General features: G+C 39.7%; 1 long non-coding RNA gene across 2 annotated transcripts in view; it reads left to right on the top strand.

Annotated features, from left to right (window-relative positions):
- Positions 1-17,263, top strand: part of LOC143442862 (uncharacterized) — a 54,561-nt gene extending 37,298 nt beyond the window's left edge. For both annotated transcript variants that reach the window (XR_013111421.1, XR_013111420.1), the window contains exon 9: positions 16,795-17,263. This is a non-coding gene — a long non-coding RNA (uncharacterized LOC143442862). The remainder of the gene's footprint in view (positions 1-16,794) is intronic.
- The last annotated feature ends 421 nt before the right edge of the window (positions 17,264-17,684 follow it).

The following is a 17,684-nucleotide window of genomic DNA, read 5'->3' as shown; positions in this document are numbered from 1 at the left end:
CTATTTTCTAGATAATAATTCCTAAATTTTCAGCATTTCTTTTTAATTAATTTCTTAATTTCTGTTTAAATTCTGTCTCTTTCTTTTTCTGACTAACTTCCTACTGGATCTGTTTTCTCCTCCAATAATGAACAGTAATTGGGTTATGAATTCTTCTTAACAAAACTATAGACACTATTTTCCAATAGGATTGAATTATGAGACTTGAAGCAGACATGAATTTAGGAAAAAAATATGAAAAATCAATTCAGTAATCAATGTCAATTTTGAAGAAAGGAGTAGAATAACCTGATACGCACAATTCAGGAAGCACCAAGTATTGTGCATGGTCTCAAAACTCTTCATAAACACAGGTACACTGACTATTCCAAAAGTAACATAGACTAGTGTGGAGTGGTAGTTCAGGTATCAGGAATGAGTGAGAAGAGGTGATAAAGACATGATAATGGTGGTGGTGGTGGTGGTGGTGGTGGTGGTGGTGGTGGTGTCAATGATGAAGGTAATGAATGATGCAGATTATATCACCGTTAACAGCGGCTTCCTACAGCTAATAATGTTGAGGATGATGGTGATGAGGATGCGAATGAGGATGCCCACAATGAGAATGATGATGTTGATGATGATGATGAAACTGAACATGATGATGATGTCTTGGCCATCATGATGATAACATCAAAATGCTCCCTTGCTTAAAGCTCTCTGATGGTCTATGAAGTATATTTATTGTTTTTACATGGCTTACAGAATAGCCATGATGGTACAAGTGTCATATTCTTTTCTCAGTTAAACTTAAATTTCAGCTAGATTAATATTCTCCACCTTGTTTAAATAGGCCATGCTTTCATGTCTATCATTGTAAAGGCTGCATGTTCTGACCTAAATCCTCCTCCTATATTACTGACCTTTTCCAAAAATTTTCAACCAAGTTCTTCACCACCAACATACCACAAAGCACATGTAAACATATTCAAGCATGCAGTATACTTTCTTCTGGTCAGTATAATTGATTTTCTGAAAAAACCTCTGCATATAATATCAAAGAGGTAATAACCAGCCATGTGCATTTCTTTCTGTATTATATATGGACCAAGGAAGGTAATCTAAGTCCTTGAGAAGTAGTGTCTTAGTTAGGGTTTTACTTCTGTGAACAGACTAAGGCAACTTTTATAAAAAGAACATTCAATTGGGGCTGGCTTACATGTTCAGAGGTTCTGTCCATTATCAAGGCAAGAGCATTGCAACATCCAGGCAGGCATGGTGCAAGAGGAGCTGAGAATTCTATGTCTTCATCTGAGTGCTGCTAGTGGAAGACTGACCTCCAGGAAGTTAGGACTAGGGTCTTAAAGCTCACTCCCACAGTGACACACTACTTCAACAAGGCCATACCTCCAAACAGTACCTCTCCCTGGGCCACGTATATGCAATCTATAACAAGCAGCATCTTGAGAATTGCATGTATTTGATAAATAGCTAATCAACAAATAAACGAACATTCTAAATGACCATTTCCTTTCATCCATGTTTTAAATTTGCTCCTGCAGTGGACTTTCATGACACTGCCTTGATGCAAAAATTGATGACACCTAGAGAAACTCTTGACAAATATCAAATAAAGGCATTAACTCAGGACAGCAAGGGACCTTCCCAAAACTTGAAGAGTTTGCACCATCTGCCCAACCAAACCCAGATGAATAAAGTCATAACTACCTCTCCAAGACTATGTAAACTTTATAGCTTCAGAAAGGTGCATTCAGCTAGCCTGCACTGTGCTAACTCTCTCACAAAATCCCCCAATTATCTGTATGAAATTAAAGTTTTGAATAGTTTAAACAAATTTTCCATCCATTAACTCCAGTGATGTATGTGGCTTTAGAGTTCACTTTTCATCAGTCTCTCTCAGCCAGTAACACACTGATCTTCAAATGGTGGAGCACCCCATCTCCAAACTGCTTCATTAACCACCAAAGAAGGTGCAGGAAGGCACTGGAGCACTTCCTGTCCTTTTCAATTTAATTAATAAGTTGCTAAGCCCTGAGTTCTTATAAATATTTAGAATGAGAAACCTGTGGGGTTTTTTTTTCTCTTTTAAGATCATGTTCTCACCAATCTATCCTAAAGAGTAAAAATACTGAGTGAGCAGCATGCACTGCTGGTGGGATAGAGAGACTGTGTCAGCAAAACTGAGCAGGACCCATGTTGCTAATAAGTTCCTCCACTGAATATTCTGACATCATAAAGATTTGCTGTATTCAAAATGAGCAAGACTAGTTCTGATGGTAGAGAAAAACTTTGAGTGGGCTGCAGACCGAGGGGAGTTGCTTCTCAAGTCAAACAGTCAGTACAGGGTAGTGCTGATCAGTTCAATCTCTGACCTTGGTCACTGTGAAAAAATTAAGAAGGCTTGTGGAAATTTTGAGATTCCGTGTGAACTTAGAGTAAAATCCACACATAATGAACCGGATGAAACTTTGAGTATTAAAGCAGAAAGAATATAAAGGGGATAGCATACCTATTATATTTGTTGCAGTGACAGGCAGAAGCAATGGTCTAGGCCCAGTGATGTCTGGTAATACTGCATATCTGGTTATCAGCTAATCACCAATCACACCAGACTAGGGTGCTCAGGTTGTGTGGACATCTCTTCGACTGCCCAGTGGTCTTGGCTGTTCAACTATAATTTCTCCAGAAGGATCAGCTCAGTTTGCTACTCAGATATTTGGGTTAAACAACCATTTGGTGTGAGCCAAACTTCAAGCGAGCATATTGAACACATAGATATCCTTAAAGCAGGTGGATAAGAAAATCAGGGAGTGCAATTTGTAAAAAGGCAGTTTATTTAATTTGTAGGAGAAAAGTTACATGTGGGGAGCTGACAGAAGGTAGCTATCATCCGTGCAGCTATCTTGAGCCATATACCCTGACAAGAGACTTGATTACAACAGCCTACAACAGCTGAGCACACTCTGATAACATCTTGTTTTAGATACCCAGGATCTTCCCTTAGGTGTGTGAGACTTAAAGGTGTGATTTAGAGCCAAGACTTAAGGGCATGACTTAAGGTGTGATTTAGAGATAAGACCTAAAGGCATGACTTAAAGGCGTGGCTTAGAAGTGAAACATATAAAAGGCGAGAGGCAGACAGAAGAAATTATTATTAAGTATTAAGCACTTGGTAGTATACACTTGAGACAGAAGAGATTATTAGGTATTAGGCACTTGGCACTTAGAAGAAGAACTTGGAATTAGGTAGTAGGCACTTGAGACTCTAGACAGGCAACTAGGGATTAGGCACTTAGCAGTGGAGACTAGAACTTGGAACTTGGAACTTGGAGGCACTAGGAACTAGGAACTAAGGACTAGGAACTCAAGACTTGGGACTTGGACTAGGAAGAGAGACTGAAGAATAAATGGGATTGAATCACACTCTGTCTGGTCTCCATTCTTCGAGTCCATCCTCACTCTCTCTCTCTTGCTGAACCCCAACTCACAGACCAGAGCAGCCTGGGGCAGTGTGGGCTCTAACAACTTAGCCCCCAAGGCTTTTGGCAGTGTGAGTTCCAACATTGATAGAGCAGCGGTCCCTGACATTTTGGCCACCAAACGTGGGGCAGCCTAGGCTGAAACAGTTGCATATTCCTAGTTTGGATTTAAAGAAAAAAATCAAGCAAAATGATTTCACATCAGAGAAAACAATTCAGTTTACTAATGAACAAATGGTCCTCAACATTTATTAGTTGGTACATTGTTAGTGGATATTATTATTTTCTACTCTACATAGTGATATGTCCCTGTAACTTTAGCACTCCTGAGGCTGAGGCAGCACTAAATTCAAGGCTAGCTTGGACTTTGTATTGAGACCTTATATTTGCTGGGGAAGGAATCTTTATAGTTAGCAAAATTGTCATGACATCACTAAATTACATCTCACCCTTTGTATAGTCATTGTTGGGTAAATATGTAATTATGAAAGTGGAGCAATGTCTCTGCCATTCAAGAACCAGTATGGCTCTCTTGCAAATGACCTGAGTTTAGTTCCCAGCATCCATGTAGACTACTACACAATAAATAACCTGTAACTCAGGGGATCTGACCCCATGGCTTCCTTATGCACCTGCTCTCAAATACTACTACATTTTACCACCCAACACACACAATTTAAAAACATAAAAAAATTTGAAAGGGTATTTAAAAAAGAAAGAGAGAAACAAACAAACTCAGTTTTTCCTAAAATGTAGATCCAAATCCAATGGAGGAGTTAGAGAGAGGACTGAAGGAGCTGAAGGGGTTTGCAACCCATGGGAAGAACAACATTATCAACCCCCTCACTTCCAGCTCCCAGGAACTAAACCACCAACCAAAGAGTACACATGGAGAGACCCATGGCTCCAGCCATATATGTAGCATAGGATTGCCTTGTCAAACAACAATGGGCGGAGAGGTCCTTGTTTCTGTGAAGGCTTGATGATGCCCCAGTGTAAGAGAATTCCAGGGTGGGGAGGTAAGAGAGAGTGGGTGGGTAGGTGAGCACCCTCCCAGAAGCATGGGGAGGGAGAATGGGATAGGGGAATTTCTGGAGGGGAAACCAGGAAAAGGGATAATGTTTGAAATGTAAATAAATAAGAATATCTAATTGAAAAAAGAATATATTAAAAATAAAAAAAACATGTAATCTAGTAAACAAATGTACCTGTGGCATAGTTCATGATTTAGAAAGGCTTAGAAAGAAGGGTGATTTCAGAAAGGCAAAAGTCTCACTCATGGGTGCACATATATAACATAGTCCTTTGGATGTTCTTGTAGAGTTTGTCAAATTCTCTGGGAAAAATAAATTCTTAAATAGGTAGTGTTCACATGTGATGCCATGAGCAACCATTACCTTACTGAAAGATCTGAATTTTAAGCTATGCTTTTGATTGCTCGAATATTCTGTAGGCTGTAGTTCTCTGCAAGTTCTACTAAACCTAGTGTGTTTTTTTCTTTTTTCTTTTCATTTTTATTGTTTAATCCTTTTTTACAGTCCAGACTTTATCTCCCTCCTGGTCTGCTCCCCCAACTGCTCCCCCTCACTCATCTCCCCCTCTCCCCCATGTGTTTTATTCTTTAAAGATGAATTTTAACTTTCCAAGTAACACTGTGATGATTGCTGTACTTAAATTAATCATAATTTTGAAATTTTCTGAGAAGTCCTGAAATATTGGTTTATTGTCACTGATTCTCAAAGAGCAGCATGTTAGGAATTTGAAAACATGGACAAACTTACTTATGGTTTTGGAGTTATAATTCTAAAAGGTATCATTAATGTTAGATAAACATAATTAAAAAATAAAATTATATTAGAGAAAAACATAATCTGAAGACCTCAGGAGAACTGTATTGGGCACTCATCTCCTGTACTCTGGGCTAGCCAGGCAATGTTGGCTTCTACCATGCCTTTGAGCTATGACTCCATTCACCCATCCACACCCTCCACCCCTGCAGATAAGCCCCAACCCTTGTTTTTCTGACACTATTTGCTTTAGACAACTTGTCTTTGTTTCTTTGAATACATATGTTTCCTCAATACCCTTCCCACTTTACAACCCAGTGGTGCTCTCAAGGAACTTGAAACCACCTCAGCAAAATGTAATCACAGGGAAAACACTGCTTTTTTCCCAGTCTCTGCAGGACAGGAGGGGCCCACTTTGATGGCTATCTCTCAGATTGCACAACCATGTTCTTTTATACACATGTGGATATTTGTTTGTTCAAATCTTACCTTTGGGAAAAATCACTAAGCAAATGAAGGAGACCTATTACTTACCTCCAAACCCTGCCACTTTAAACTAGGTCAGCCTCACACTCAGAACCCTCCCCACACATTGACTGCAGATGAATGTAGACTCAGTTCTGGCCTCTTTTATTTGTTGCAATATTCCCAAATAGAATTGTTTTTACCAACTCTGTTCCCCCCATCCCCCGTCGGAGTTTGTGGTTTTACAATGGCGCTGAATTTCAGTCATTTTATACACCATGTCTTAGGAAGTTTTAGTGTCTTTACTATAGTCTTCCAAATGTCTACATTCGATGTGGTTCATGACAATTATGTTTTCTTTTGTTTAACTGATCTCCAATGGTGAGAGTTTCTTGATGGGCAAGCTTATCTTATATATCTATAGCTCAACTTCTAAAATAATCTTCAATCTTTAATGGTTGTAGAAAAATGAATGATAAAATAAAGTCCTATATTGAGTCCAGACATCACCATAGCTAGTGGGAACCATACAGCTACCTATCTTCTGAAATGCCTCTTACTTTCTGTATTGCTTTTTGGTATTATATTCATCTCAAGTGATGTTATATTTATTAAGCTATGCTTTCTAGTTTGCCAAACTTATAGAATCATGTGTCAAAATACTTCATTTTTTAAAATAAGAAATGACACTATTTTCTACATCCATTGCTTAAGTTACAAGGGGAAAAGCATCTCAAAGCTGATAACACAAAGATTTTGCTTCATAAGGAAGAATACAGCTACACAAACTAGATCTCAGTGCTAAGGAGGGCAAAGAGCTGAGGCCAACAAGTACCTCATACAATCTGGCTTGTGTGCCCTCTGTGAATGGAATGCAGCATTGTTTCACTGACCAGGCTTATCTTGATGAAGTCTCTTTTTACTAACTTTGTCACACACACTACACAACCTCCATCATCTCTCTGAATTCCCTGTTTCTGAGTTTGAAAACTAGCTAAGTCTGATTTTTTTTCTTTTCCCTTTTCCCTTTGGCTGGGTCCTTCCTGACATTTTGATGTCCCTTTAAATTCTGCTCTGTGTAAAAACTTTTCCTGACACAGGAGTTGAGTCACTGTCTGCCCTTTCTTATCTGCCCCTATAGTCCTTGATTTGGCTTTAATATAGCTAGTATTTGCAAAGGTTTCTCTGCTGCTGGAGAGTCTTAGGGGATCCATAAGGACAATGAGATTTTCATAATAGTACTAGACTTGTGCTTGCTTTCCCCACTTTATTGGCATTTGTACTAACAATGCAAGTGTTTGAAAAGACCATGGGTACCTCAGAAGGAATCAAAACATCAACACCAAACTCAGCAGGGTTCAAGAATTCTCTACCCAGCAGAAACAAGATGCAAAGCAACAATGAAATAACCACCAGACTGCCATGGAAGGTCTTGAATAAAACAGCAAAGTGTGTTAATGTTATGAAATGTTCTAACACGCTCATGTAAGTCTTCTATGTGATGAGTCAAGCAGAACACACCACAAGCATGTCACTATACACATGGAATGGGAAGTATAGCAAAGAAACACCTTCCTGTGGCTCAGAATTGAATCTGCCATCTTAAAATGGAATGGCAGGTTATTTAAAGAAACAATGGGCAAACATCTGTTTGGGAGGCATTTTTCATTTAAAATAGCAACAGGACTATCACATTAAGTAAAACAAATGATGGTGCTTTTTTCACAATGACAAAATTTAAGGTTGTCAATAAAATTAGAATTTTGAAGAATGAGCAGAAGGAGGGAGGGACCTGGGTAGGAGAGGGAAGGAGGAGGGGAAAAGGGGAATATGATCAGGTATTGGGGAGTGGAGGAAGGAGTGAAGCCAGAGGGCCAGCAAAATGAATAGAAACCCCATTAGAAGACCAACAGTCTCAACTAACCTTGACCCCTGAAATCTCTCAGACAGTGAGCTACCAACCAGGCAGCATACACTAACTGATATGAATCCCCAAACACATATGCAGCAGAAGACTGCCTGGTTTGGCCTCAGTGGGAGAAGAACCTAACCCTTGAGGGACTTAAGACCCTGGGGAAGAGGAAGGTCTGGTGGGGTGAGGTGACATGGATAGACACCCTCTTGGAGACCAGAAGGGGGATAAAAAAAATAAAAAATAAAAAAATAAACGTTAGAAAAAAATCAAAGTGAGTATGTTTTCCTGAGAGATCTATGGACACATTGTGTATTTTGATATTATATAAATAAATACTTCAATATGTGAATGATGTATAATCTGAGGAAAATAGTATTTTATAAATTACTAGTACATGATGTTATAAAACCATGATTCATTGGAAGATCCATTCATGCTATAGAACAGATTGATGACTTGCAACTGAATAGAGTATAAAGTTCATTCATATGGTTTTAAATTTTAAATTGTAAACTACAATTAATGATTGAGAAATCACTACTTGTCAAGTTTCTCATATAGTACCAAAAGGACATTCACAATTATCTGAAAAGGATCTGGGAATAGCCTTACTTTTCATCTTCACTTATCCTTTGGTACCCATAGAAGAATAGCTATAGAACACTCTTCCTGCATAGATAAGAAGCCCAGGGACACTCAAGACCCTGCTATGAAGTGGTAGAGTGTCTAGATATAAACCGCACACATCCCCCCAGCAGCTTAACTCACTCCCAGATTACTTTGTATTAATAATTCCTAATACTGGTAAATACAAGTGGTGAACTTTATTGTTCAGAGAGTAATGGGGATGGAAATGAATACCTGTGAGGCATAATCAAAACAGGCACACCCTTGTAAAACTTCTGCTGTGGGCTTGGTTGAGTCTGTAAACTCAGAACTCTTGGATAGAAAAGGTTTAGTGTACTCACCTGGTAAAGTTATTCTTCATACAAAAGAATGTCCCAATAAACTGAATGAAGGGACAAACATGAAGAGACAAACAAGAGATTCCAACCATGCTCATTTACTGGTATATCAAAGAGATTAGCAAAAGTGTACAATGAGGACATTTATTTTTCCATTTAAAAAGTAGCAATTTTAATAAAATATTTCAACACTAATATGTCTCAATACAATGAATACTAATTTTAGATAAAATAATATTGAATTTGTTACTTCTTACTATAATATTATGAATAGATAGAGTGCATATAACTAAAAATTTTTAGTTATTCTATGATATAATATTTTTAAAGAATTCTACAACAAAGAAAATTGGTTATCTGTGGGTAGGGTGGCTGGAAATGCTGAAAGTTCCCCCAGCTGGGAATTTAGGCATGGTGGCTGTAGCTACAGTGGCTCATTAAAGGCCTTCTCCACGGTTCCTCACAGCAAGGTCCCAATGACACATAAAAGTCCATGTGTTTCCAAAATGACTTTATTGGCATGATGGATGATAGTTCAATCTGGATGGGCACCCCCAGTGAAACTCAGAGCAGACCTGAGTTAAATAGGGAGAGAGAAAGGGGAAAGGGTCTGGGGAAGAATGCTTAATTGTCTCTGCCCTCTGGCCTTCAGGCATCTCATTAGTATGTAAATCTCTCTAGGGCCTGAGGCCTGTAGTCACCTCTACCCATGTTCTTTGGGTGGGGCTGCATTGCCCTGAAAGTGACTGAACAGTGCAGGTCAATGGAGTTCCACACCATGTGTTAGGAGCCTGGATTCTGGGAGCACAGAATAGATTCCCATCCCTTACAAGCAATGGACACCTGTTGGGTCTCCCGGCTCTCCAGCCAGCGTTTTGACCAAAGCCAGCCATCCTATCACGGTCCTACAGTTATCCATGCTTAATAGCATCTATTTCAAGTTTAAATATCTATTTTTATCTTTTAATGTTTACTGTTTATCTTACTGTCGTGTCATTGGAGAGAAAAAAAATGGCCTAAATTCCTCTGAGCATGAAACAGTCACTGGCATATATTATATATTCAATAAACATTTGAGCATGTGAATAGATCCATCAGAAATGACAAAACCGAGTTTTATGCTCAAGGTCACATAGCTCTCAGTAGGTCAGCCAAGATACAAATTGAGCACCAGGCAATTTCATAATTTAATCATTCTAGAAAGTTGTTTCTGCAGCAAGGATTTGGAAGGGGTCTAGTCAAAGAAACCTTTGGTTTTAATAACAAGAATCTCCTCTCCAAGCTTTCCATTGTATTAGGATACTCTGGACTTGAGATAAAACTGCTTTAGAAATATAGAGAACCACACAGGATATTCAAGTTCAACTTCTTTGAGCCTTGCCTATGGTTATAGAGTTGATTATTCAAAAAGGTGAGTTGCTGACCCCTGCCTGGGCTTCCATTACTTCTATCTGGGCAATGTGTGTGAACCCAATACTGTGAAGGTCACATAAAATAATTTTCATTTTTTCTGCCTCACCCCAGACTGGATTTTCTAAGACCAAAGATGATGAAGGAAGATATGAAAGAGATGAACCCAATCATGCTAAGTTGAAGGGTTTGACTTCTGACCACAGTAATCTATTTCCCCATCACTAATGTCTTAGCCTACACATTGTTTAAGGGTGCACCCTGATGACTGATACCCACACACATACAGGAGTCCCTTCCAAACCACAGTCTGCAGAACTTAAAACACATCCTAGTCATTTTAACAATTGGCAGAGATAACCAGCAAATCCAGTGAGAGATCCTGGACCTTTTGAAATACCCATGCCAGATCTCTGTGACAATTTATAGCTTTACATTTGTCACTTAGCTATCAAAATAAGACAGTTACTCAATCCTTCTAAACACTGCAGGTTGCTGATCTGAAGTAGTGACACAATTAATAGGAAGAAGTACGTTCAAGCTGGCAGTGGTGGCACATGCATTTAGTCCCAGCCCTCAGGAGGCAAGGGGCAGGTAGCTCTCTGAGTTCCAGGACAGTCAGGGCCAAACAGAAAAACTCTGTCTTGAAAAACAAACAACAACAAAAGCATGTTCATGTGTGCATTCACATGTGTAATAGCCAAGAAACTGAAGAATAAAGCATGAGCCCTTATCTCCTGCACTTAGCCCTAAGAAAGTTCAGAAAGATGACACTCTCCCATTGGCTCCAGTGCTCAGAGAAATAGCATTGATCAATGCTGGACTTAAGTACTAAGTGGCTTCTTAGGGATATAAGCTCCCTGACTTCTGGCACTCAGCAGATGATCAATACCTGATCGTTGAGTGACTAATTTTTCCCAGTCCCATACATATGTCAGGCAATCAGCACAGGTATGGTTTCTCTAGTCTGGATACACTAACAACCAAGCAAATCCTGCTGTCAGTGGCAGATGGGCTAAACTTCATAAATCATAGAGGTATGGGTACTTCTGCTGGGAAGATTATGTATTATCCATGGGCAGGCTTAAATCTAGATCACAACTATCAAATGAAAATATTTATTTAGCTTGTAGCCTTACTACAAGTTATAAAATATTAGCAATTTGAAAACTGTATACATTATCACTAGGATATTATAGAGAAAAGATTTTGACATCCTAGATTCAAAGTTATTAAGTTTAAAACAAAACAAAATGAAAAAAAAAAAAAAAAGGAAAGAACATTTAAACCTTTCCTAAGTGCTGTGGTCTAAATGTATGTTCCCATTCCCTGTTACTATGGTAACTACAGTCATCATTGTGGCTTCAGGAGACCAATCAAGTCACTGGGGCAGAATCCTACTGTACCTTCAAAAGCGATGCCCAGAAAGCTGCTTGGCCCAGCCATGTTTGGACAGTGAGGGCTCCAGCAGCTCATGGACACTGAACTGGCATGTACCTGTTCTTTTATTTGGACCACTGTGAGAAATAAAAGCCTATATATAAGGTACTCTGTGTATAGCATTTTGTTATAGAATCCCAAATGACATCTGCAAATTCATTTTTGTACCATTGATATTAACCCTTTAATTTCCAAGTTTTATCCCAACTAACATCCAGACAATCTATGTGCTTGCTTTTTTTTTTACTGACTTGAATTTTGACAAGAATTTAATGCAATTTTTTGTTTTCTGTAAATAGAAGATGGAAAATTCCAGACCCAAACAACAGTGTAAATCCATGCATCCTTCTGAGTAGCATTTTAGACCTTCATGCTGTCCTTCCATTCTGCCCAGGATGTGAATCATATCCTGCACAGGATCTCCACACTGACGACAACACACACTCATTGCTCTGTAGCTTCTCCATCACGGCTAACTGCTGTGAGTAACAGGGCTGGTGTTAAATAACAGGAAACATTAGCTTACACTATGTCATGTTGCCAATACCATATGCCTACACTTCTCATCTCATCCTGAAGCCATGTATCACATCATCACATTACCACAATAAAGAGTAGGAAACACAGAGAAGGGGGGAATGAATAGCTATATAACCATACTTACAGCCTTTTATTGCACTAATTATTCTTAATAGCTTACTTATTAATAATTACTTAATAATGCTTAATTGATACATTTTGCCATATGAACATAGTATAGAAAGTACTCATTGCTCTCTACATCACCTAGAATTTCAGGTATTAGTGAAGTCCACAAATCCATCTACATTTGATAGGAATGAACTATAAAACAATTATGTTCTCAAAATGATGATCAAATGAGACCTGAAGGGAGTGCTGTGTTGAAACATTGCCATCATTTTACAAGGACCAAATCTCAATACCTTAAGATTTTGTAACCAGTTGTTAAATATACCTATTATTAAAGATTAAGTTTTAAAACTTACAGTTATGCACATTACATTTAAAATGAAAATAACAATACTCAAAAATCCATCCCTTCTTGCCTTCCTACATTTTGATGTCATCCATTCTTTTGAATTCATTGAATCTCTCCTGTTCTTTGGTAGAAGAACAACAGAAGCAATTGCTGCTGCTAGACTCCCACCATCTTTGATTACCAGCTATGTTGGGAGTATTTACACCAGAGAAATTACAAATGAGGCTTTTTAAGACCCACTGATGGGCTGAAAGTTAATATACTGTTGGACAATAGGACATCCACCACCACATGCTGAGAGTTCTAGACCACTTCTTTCTGGTATTTTACCAGTTCTGCAGTGGAGGTGAGAGAGGAGAGAGAGAGAGAGGAGAGAGAGAGAGAGAGAGAGAGAGAGAGAGAGAGAGAGAGAGAGAGAGAGAGAGAGAGAGAAGGGGAGGGGCGGGGAGGGGAGGGGAGGGGAGGGGAGAGGAGAGGAGAGGAGAGGAGAGGAGAGGAGAGGAGAGGAGAGGAGAGGAGAGGAGAGGAGAGGAGAGGAGAGGAGAGGAGAGGAGAGGAGAGGAGAGGAGAGGAAGATTGTGTTTCTGAGGCCTTGAGGAATTAATTCATGACCTCTTTACTTGCATAAGTCAGGACTAAACCTCTTGGTCTCAGCGTCTGTTTTTAGCTCTTAGTTTCTACAGCTATAACAATGATAAATGATCTTTGCTCCTAGTTTGAAGGCAGTAAAACTAAGCCGGTTGTATTTATGTGTTTATATACGTGTGTGTGTGTGTGTGTGTGTGTGTGTGTGTACATACATATTTGGATATAACAAGTAATGAAAAAAGAAGCCATGAATTTGAAAGAGCAAGGAGAGTTATATGGGATAGTTGGGGAGAAGTGACAAGAATGGCTAGTGGTATCATTATATTATAACCTAATAAAAATAAAAGAAATAGTTTAAAAATATGTGTCTAATTTTTTTATGTCACTAACAATCCATATTACAGTATTAACAATCTTTTCTAAGCACCTCCTTTCAAGATTTAACATTCAATGACAGCATTGTAATTGCAGAAGTCGGTGTTTTCAATCATACAAAGGTCAGGCCAGTTCCTGTTCTAGACTAAACATCTAGGCTTGTAGCAGACACACAAACACAAGCTAACAAAAGGCATGGAGGGTCACCCATCCATCAGGTAGAAACCCAAGTGCCCAAAGCAGCAATGAGACAGAATTTAATCAAGCGAACCATTACCAGGCCTGCTTAGCACCGCCCAACTGCCCAGAGTGAAGACAGCAATGAGTGATTTATGGCCCACAGAGACATGGGGGATTAGGTTAGTGTGAATGACTATGCGATTGTCAGGGTTGGTTTTATTTGTTTGTTTGGTTGGTTTGGTGTTGTTGTTGTTGTTGTTGTTGTTGGTGGTGGTGGTGGTGGTGGTGGTGGTGGTGAGTTTTGATTTTTGTGAGAGGGACCACTTATGCAGCCCAGGCTGACCTCAAACACAGGATCATTTCCCTACTTCAGCATCCAGAAAATGCTGGGATGACAAGCCAGAGCCGCCAGACAAAGCTGCCTGTGTTTTGGCTTGGCCAGCAACTGGGACAAAATGCAAATGGAATACAGCAGGAAAGGCCTTTACTACCTCAACCTGCAGCCTTCCTGTGCATCATCTGCACCTCTTGCCCTCATGCAACCCTTCCTTCTTCCAACTGTCTACCCAGAGTACTACAGACTGAGTGGAGTCTACAGGGCCACAGATGGAGTTTGAATCACCCCACTTTGTTCTGAGCTTCTTCCCAAGGCCAAGGCCAGGTCACCTTCACGTACCCCTGCATCTCTGCAGAAGGTTGCCTCAGCCTGACTCCTTGTGTGTGGCTCTCATTGTCATGGCAACCTGCATCTTCAGGTGGTCTTTATTGAGCACTTGAGGGCACTGCCCTCAGCTTGTTACTGTATGATTTAATGGGGTACTCATCTTGCTTTCCTAAACAGTGTTTTTTTTGAGCTGCACACTGGTTCCATAGATTAAAAACAGATAAAACAAAACAGTCTCATGAGATCTCCTCTCCATTCCTGGGGTCAAATGTCAAGGCATTCTATTCTCTTCCTTCAACCATGTGCCATAGAATAAACTGGAAAAAAGAAAAGCCTGACTGCCACCCTTGTTGATAGACAGCACTGCCACAAAGGTGCTGAGAGGTCTTCTTTTCCCAGCCGTAAACCACAAACACAGCCAACAGGCAGTATCGTCCTCATAAATGTCATGTATGAAGAAACTGGTACAGTTTTCCAGGAGGTGAGATTTTAAGGAAATGATAACTGGTTTGACCAAAACACACTTGTGGATCTTCTCACAGCACCATTATGCATGTTTGTTTGCTTGATTGTTTGTTTGTTTGTTTTTCATTAAATCAAATACAAAAAGAATGGAGTAGCTAGAAATATCACGTCAGGGAATCTCCGGCACAGTGACTCAGCCTGGAATCTCTGTCTATGAGAAACTGAGGCAGAAGATTATCACAAATTCTAAGCCAGTAGAGTTAGTTCACAGTGTTAGAACCACAAGGTTAGAGCCACAGTGAAGTTCAAGCTGGCTTGGTCACAGGATGAGGCCTAGCCTCGACCAACAATAAAGAAACCAGTGCAGTGAAGTGTCTGTAAACTTTTATTTATTCTTTGATAATTTCATATGCATACAGTGGTCATATTCATGCCAAATACATTCTCCTCTTACTGAGATCACACTTGTAACTCTCAACACAGCCCACCTTCCAACTTCTTGTCTTTTTCCTTTGTCCCCTTGGTTTCTTCCCTCTGTATCTATCTATGTATCTATGTATATATGTATGTATGTATGTATGTATGTATGTATCTATCTATCTATCTATCTATCTATCTATCTATCTATCTATCTATCTATCCATCCATTCATCCATCCATCCATCTATCCAATCCATTCATCTATCTATCTATCTATCTATCTATCTATCTATCTATCTATCTATCTATCTATCTATCTATCCATCCATCCAATCCATTCATCTATCTATCTATCTATCTATCTATCTATCTATCTATCTATCCATCCATCCATCTATCTATCTCTAGCTCTAGTTCTAACTCTAGTGAAATGGAAATTTCTAGTTTCTTTAAAAACTCACTTGTGTATCCAATAGATGGCTAATATCATATATATATATATATATATATATATTCAAGAAGTTAACCACTCCCCAAAAAAATAAAAAAAAAAATGGGGTATAGAACTAAACTAAAAATTCACAACAAAGAGCTCTCAAATGACTGAGAAGAGCCTAAAGAAATGTTCAAAGTTCTTAACGACTGGAGAAATGAAAATCAAAACGACCCTGAGATTACACCTTACACCAATCAGAATAGCTAAGATCAAAACCTCAGGTGATAACACATGTTGGCAAGGATGTGCAGAAAGAGGAACACTCTTTCATTGCTGGTAGGATTGCAAACTGGTACAACCACTCTGAAAAATCAATCTGGAGGTTCCTCAGAAAATTAGAAATAGATCTACCTTAAGACCCAACAATAACACTTTTGGGAATATACCAAATGATGCTCCACCATGCCACAGAGGCACATGTTCCACTATGTTTATAGAGGCCTTATTTGTGATAGCCAGAAGCTGGAAACAACCCATATGTCCCATGACACAAGAAAGGATACAGAAAATGTGGTTCCTTTACACAATGGAATACTACTCAGCTATTAAGAATGAGGCCATCCTGAGTTTTGCAGGCAAATGGATAGAACTAGAAAATATCATCCTGAGTGAGGTAACTCAAACCCAAAAAGACAGGCATGGTATGTACTCACTAATAAGCGGATATTAGCCAAAAAAAAAAAAAAATACAGAATACCCAATATACAATTCACAGAACTCAAAAAGGTCAACAAGCTGAAGAGCCCAAGTGAGGACACCTCAGTCCCACTGGGGATGGAGAAGAAAGCAGTCACGAGTTGGGAGGGAGGAACCTGGGATGGAAAATGGACAAGGGTGGGAGGGAGAAGGGAACCTGATCTTGTATTGGGTGAGGGAAAAGGACTGAATTCCTGAGGGCCAACAGAAAGAATGAAAACAAGCAACCTAGAAAGGTAGGAGGTAGGAAGGCCCTCCAGAATGCATCAGGGACCTGGGAGGTGAGAGACTCTCAGGACTCAAAGGGAGGAACCTTAGATGAAATGCCTGACAGTAGGGAGAGGGAACTTACAGAGCCCACTTCCAGCAGGAAGACAGGGCATCAAAAGAGGGAGGGGGTTGCCATCCTACAGTCAAAACTTTGACTCATAATTGTTCCTGTTTGATAGAACTACAGGAATAAAAATGGAGAAGAACCTGAAGAAAAGCCACAGGCCCAAAATGGGATTCATCTCAAGGGGAGGTCCCAAGGCATGACACTATTACTGAGGCTATGGAGCACTCACAAAAAGAGAACTATTATGACTGCCCTCCAAAATACCCAACAAGCAGCTGATAGAGTCAGATGAAGATTTTTGCAACCAACCAATGGAAAGAAGCTGCTGACCCTTGTGGTTGAATTAAGAAAAGGCTGAAAGAAGCTGAGGAGGAAGGCGACCCTGTAGGAGGACCAGCAGTCTCAACTAACCTGGACCCCTGAGATTTCTCAAACACTGGACCACCAAAAAGTCAGCATATGCCAGCTGATAATGAGGCCCCCAACACATATGCAGCAGAGGACTTCTGGGTCTGTGTTCAATCAGAGATGATGTACCTAATCCTCAATAGACTGGAGGCCCCAGGGAGTTTAGAGGTCAAGTGGGGCAGGGGATTGGGGTGGGAACAGCATCTTGGAGACAGGGGGTGGGTTGGAGATACGGGATGTAGAATAGTTGGGGGCGTGGATGGGGAGGGAATAAAATCTGGAGTGTAAATATATAAATAAATAAATAAATAACCTCAGTTGTGTAGTGTGATGTTTTTCTGGAAGCTGTCTTGAAAGAGGGCATATGATGTTTTGTTGAAAACAGACACTTGAGAAGACACGTGATGTTTAGAAAGGATATATAAAGAACCCCACAAACAGTGAGAGAATGCTCTTGCATTGTTATGCCATGTGACACTTCACTTCCCTGGTCTTTGTTGATCTTTGCTGACTTTGCTTGTCTTCACTTTGTAGAGAGAAATGCCAAAGAACCTTGTGTTGCAGTTCTGGCTGGTTCTGGCCGCTTGTGCTGAC

This window comes from Arvicanthis niloticus, chromosome 1 (genome assembly GCF_011762505.2).
Source record: "Arvicanthis niloticus isolate mArvNil1 chromosome 1, mArvNil1.pat.X, whole genome shotgun sequence".
Classification (NCBI taxonomy): domain Eukaryota; kingdom Metazoa; phylum Chordata; class Mammalia; order Rodentia; family Muridae; genus Arvicanthis; species Arvicanthis niloticus.
The sequence above is the reverse complement of the archived record's forward strand: the minus strand, read 5'-3'. Positions and strand labels throughout refer to the sequence as shown.